The sequence below is a fragment of the Pinus tabuliformis genome, chromosome J (genome assembly GCF_031772625.1).
Source record: "Pinus tabuliformis cultivar Carrire ecotype Pingquan chromosome J, CPIR1, whole genome shotgun sequence".
NCBI classification, from domain to species: domain Eukaryota; kingdom Viridiplantae; phylum Streptophyta; class Pinopsida; order Pinales; family Pinaceae; genus Pinus; species Pinus tabuliformis.
In genome coordinates, this window is record NC_142295.1 from 155,937,345 (window position 1) to 155,943,148 (window position 5,804).

The window sequence follows — 5,804 nt, forward strand, 5'->3', positions numbered from 1 at the left end:
TTGCTTTCTCCTTGCTTTCCTTCCTTCCCTTTTGCTTGCTTTTCCTTCCTTGCTCCAAAGATAGAGTGCTCCAAGAAAACTCTAAGTGTCCAAGAGTGTGAGAGAGAGAGAATAATGAGAGAACTCCAAAACTGAACTGACCAAACTTGCCAACTGATCCTCAGAAGCCTTTTTATCAATGAGGCCTCTATTTCCTTCAATTTTCTCCTTACATGCAAATTGTGACCTTTCTCCTTCCTTTTCTCCTATTTTCCTTTATTTTCATTGTTAAATTACAAAAAATGCCTTTTTGCCTTTTAATGTCCTTTCCATTGCCTTTTCCAATTTCCTTAGCCGTAATAAACCAAATGAACACCCACACTAGGATGTCCTGCCCAACATTTAGCTTGGAATACGTGTCCCTTACCCGTGATCATATTTAGTCTTTATTAACTTTTATTACATGGAATTTTCACTAGGGTTGTTACATACATGTAGGTGTAGTACCAAGATATGTTGTGACCCACTATTCTTTGTCTACCAAAAGGTCTTCCATCTTGAGCTTCCATAGATCAAAATATTCCCATTAAATTTATTAATCTAAATTTTAAGCTACTTTTTATTCTCTTTTAGCACAAAAGTCAATAGTACAAAGCTCCCACTAAAACCAGGCTTATCACAAACCCAAGATAATTGAACCCTTAGAAACAAAGGCATCCCCCTAGAACCAATAATGACTCCCATGCCAATTGTAAATTTTAAACCTTTACAGTAGGCAATGCACACATAGATTCTTTATAAAATAGTAGAGTAAATAATGGAATTTATACATAATACTCGAAGATATACCCTAGAAACCCTTAACTGATCAAACGAACAAGATGTTTATACTTTCATCATCTGCAATACAATAAATAGGATCTTGTGACATCCAAAATATGAATCTATTCATTCAAATATGATTACAAAATTAATTCCTTAACCAAAATTAGAAAACCAAGGGTTGAAAAATTATATGCAAAAAACCACCAAAAAAGGCACAAAACATGCCCAAATTTTGTTTTTCAGTTGCTCCATCCCCTACTTTAACCCCATGTCTCCCTATTGTTCCTAATGCATACAAATCATGTGAGATGTTATTCGTACAATGAATATAACATATACCCAACATGATTGTTATGAAATGATGTCATAGTGTGACGATTGATTCCTATTTAAGATTCCTTACTATTTATAAGACTCGTCCAAACATTCCAAATTTCCATTTGACGGTTAATATTGAACTAGAATGTGGGAATGTTTTTTATGTTTCTTTGGAATGTGAACATGTTATTTTTCATGTGGGTTTGGAAGGAAAACATGTGTCCCTAGTTGTGCTCATGTGATTCGATATAGAACTATATTTTTTCTTCTAATGGGGTGACCTAGTATCTATTCTAGTGGAAGTGTTGGGGCCACATGGTTCCACCAAAAGGATCCCACATGAGCTATGTCAATGTAATCAATGTGGTATGAAGATTCAATTAACATGGGTTACACACAATGGTCCTAGAAGACTAGGACCACTACTTGAATTCCTTTTAAATCCCAAAATATTATTATACTGACGAAATTTTCAAATTATAGATATTCCACATGCTATGGAATTTTGTTTCTTGTTTTGGAGAGGTTATATAAGGTCCTAAGAGCAAGGGAATGTTAGCCACTATATTTTTCTAAACCTTTGGGTTTCCAATAATAGTACTCTACTAATCTCCCACAATGTTAGATAAAGAGAATCAACCATGCGCTAGCTATTCTACCTAATTCCCTAATACATAAGAGTGAAGTCCCGAAGCATTGTGCTTGATTTCCTATAGTGACAAATTACCAATAATGTTTTTGTAGGAGTGGTGTCAAATATTCCTAGGGGTTTTCTAATATACCTATGGTATGTGGAAAACCAAATTTATTAACAAATTATATCTAATGTGGTACTATTTTCCAAGTATAACTGGAGTTGTACAATGGCATCCAACTAGATGGCCCCACTTGTATTCCAAATGTGTATGCTTTCCAACCATATTTTTACTCATTGGATAACAAATCATTATGTTTGTAGAAGTTGGACCATGTCTTTGGCCTAAAAAAAGGGTTATCTGATATTTAGTTGTGTATTAGCTTAGGAAAGTGCTTTAATACCACTTGCAATGTACTTTTATAGTAGAAACAAAGAATTAATTGAAATATATGAAGAAATTCAAAATACAAGAAATAAAAGAGGAAAAGTGATAATATTGCACCTACAAAAATAGGACCCTTTACTAATATTCCAAAATATCAGCAATGTTCATGTATCTCTTTGAGGGGCCAACCTCCAAATGAGCAACACTATAATACAATCATACTTCTCCACAAAACATTATATAAATTCCTACCTCCATTGTAGTATACCTAGGGGGATATTATGGGGTACAGTGGGAGGTACCCAAGGGAAAAATGTAATAATGTGATGGGTCATCGTTAATAAATAAAGTGGTTAACATGCATCATGTAAGGGACCGCAAGTAGTTAGGAATAATGTGATAAGCCCATGGTAATGTATGTATGGTGTTGAGAGACCCATGGTATTGTATGTATGAAGCCTATATAGAGGCTAGAGACTCCCAATTAAGGATGTCAAGGATTATTGTATTGGCAAGCATATGGCTTGTGTAGTGTTCTCCTTCCTTAAGGAGTGATTGTATGGTGTCAACCTACCTCAAGGGCTTTGATTAATAAAGAAAACAATTTCTATATTTCGATCTTGTTATTTTTGGGCATATTTTCTATTTTCATATACTTGCAGTTCATATCTACTACAAGTGGTATCAGAGCACTTTCTTGGGCAAAGCGAGGAGATTTTTTTTATTTTTGCAGGAATTATTTGGGGCGAAGAGTTTGTAGATCAGATCTGAAACTTATGGTTCAAAATTTGCACAAACAAATAGCAGATCTAGATTATTTGTGAAAAAATACCCAAATTAAAAAAAATAATCAGCGGAATCGGAGTACAGATGAGGGAGATATCGTTGATTTAAAATCAATTGTATTGCAGAAATTTTTCTGTCGACAATTCGTGGGCGATGGCTCTCTTGTCGTTTTTTGCAGTTTTTGTGCATAATTTCAGAAAACAAATTGCAGATCTGAGCTCCTCTTGAAAAATTACCCAACTTCAAAAAAAAATCTTTCTAATTTGGGTCTAGATGAGGGAGATATCACTGATTTAAAATCGTCTCTCTTTCAGAAAATCTTTTGACGGCGGGACAATTGCAACGCGAATCTGAGTTTTCAGAGGCCTAGATCGAGATTTCTATTACCCAAAAATATGCAGAATGGCCATTCCATTTCCAAAAAAAGGTTATAATAAGTATTTTGAGCCATATTGATCGAGTTGTCACCATTTTACATTTTCTCCAAAGTAAGTGATTTTCTTAAAAACCCTTACTCTATTTTTATGGGTTCTATAGGATATATTTTATAAGAAAATATGATGGTCCTACTATCGAATAATTCCTAGAAATTCAAAAGCCATTATGGCCAACATTTTGGAAAAATATAGCATGGGTTAATTTTAAAGATGAGGCGGCCACATGGTGGGACTCACTTGACAAAAAGAAGTTGTTAAACCTGCCCAATGAAGAATTTGAAAAACTCCTTTTGGAAAAATGGTCTCATGCTACACAGCAGGAGAATGAAACACATAAGGGGTTATTTTCTGATGCTATCTCCTTATTACAGGTTCATGGATGTTTTCAGGAAGAGAAGATCATTGTGTCTATCAATCATAATTGCAAGCATAACTTTATTAATGTTCATTTGGCTAAAAGATTGCAAGTCCAAGCCAAACAAATGGAGCGCACACAGGTTAATAATGAGGAGGTGCAAGTTTATAAAGATTTGAAAATTTCTATGGATAAGTATGTATTGCATTCTGATTTTTATGTTCCAGATATGGCTAATGTGTGTAGGAATTTACAGGGTAGTTCCTCAGACAGAACACCAAAGGACACTGCTCACAAACAAATCACAAATCAATACACCAGTATTGTTGACATGGTTAAAATCCTCAAAAAGGGAAATAGTCCACGGCCTAAGCCAACATGGCCACTTCAGGCAATTTATTAATAAAAGAATGAAAATTTACATAAGATTCTCTCATGAAAGGTTACCCTACAAATGACCCTCCATGCTCTTTAAATAAAGATCATGGACCAATCGGGTGTTAAGCCACGGATCAAGTGTCAGCAATACCAAGAAGAGAATGAACCATCAGATCACTACATATTGTGACCATCGGATTGTAAGTTACAAAAGTACATAGTAAAGAAACACACTTTACCTAACTCTACAATAGACCAAGTTATACTTAACTATTTCCTATGTGTCGAAATATCCTAACATCCCCCCTTAAGAACAACTTGGCATAGGATTGAAGGATGTACAAATATGACACAATAGGAGAAGGAATGAGGCATTAGATCCTATCCCCCCTTAGTGACAACTTCTTGAACTCCAAACATAAATTGAAGTTTAGTAAACTTCGCCTCTATGAGAGCCTTTGTAAATATGTCTACAACTTGATCATCTGTTGAACAATATTGCACTTCAAGAACATGGTCGTGAATGAGCTTTCTGATGAAGTGCATGTGTAGTTCAATGTGTTTGTTGCGCTGATGTTGGACTGGATCTTTACATAGTTGAATAACACTTTGATTATCACACCAAAGTGTAGTCGGATGTTGCTGCTGAAAGCCAAACTCTGACAGGATCTGACGAAGCCACAGGGCTTCATTACTAACCTTTTAATCTAGCTCACTTGGTCCAAAGCTAGTTTATGAGAATAGAGGTCTTGAATTCAAGTATTTCTTTTTGTTGAGCTAGTTAGATTAAGTTTGGAAAGGGGCGGATTTTTTTTTTAAATATAACATTATCATTCATTGCCGCACATTCACGCGCTTCGTCAGCATCTTCAACAACTTTTCTTCAAAAATCCATAACTTCTTCATTCGGAAGCCATTTCAGAGCCGTTTTTTTTAATCAACCTAATTTTTCGAGATCTTTCCATTGGAACACTTAGTTTCAGCATCTGTAGCTTTAGTTTCTGTTAAAATGGAAAGTTCATGCCAAGTTATTCTTGATAGCACCAACTACTTCCAATGGTGGTCCTACATTGTGGATTTACTTAGAAGTAAAGGTCTTTACAGAATAGCCTCAGGCCAAGAAACCAAACCGAAAGATGTGTTGGGTTGTGTTATATTCTTTCCACGACTAGCCCACGTAGTTAACCGGGGGGTTAGAAGGGGGTGGAGCCCCACCTTCGTTGCGCCAATTGCATAAACAGGGGGTTTGAGGGGTGCAGGTAACCCCACTCTATGGGGTCTGGGGCAACGCCCCGGAAAATTTTGGTTCTGGACCCTGTGTTAGGTTGGGCGGACCTACCTATGGTTTTGTGCATGATTTTCGCACATGGTTTTGGACACGATGATTTTTGGTCCATGGTTTTGGATGCGATGGTTTTCGGTCCATGGTATTGGATACTTCGGCATGTATAAATATGTATTATAGCATTGAAAGAAAAATAATGAAAAATCAAGCTGGAAGTCCCGGTTTTTGGATCCAGGGGAAAATCTCTGTGTATATGTGTTTTATGTGTTATGCTCTCGCATTGTTTATTTTCTGTGTGTTAGAATTCGTGTGCAAGTAATTTATGTACGGGGTTAAAACCTACATTTGGTATCAGAGGTGTTTTGGCTTCAAGGGAACGCCTTTAATGCTGAGGGGTTTCACTCAGGCCTATGGTAGAC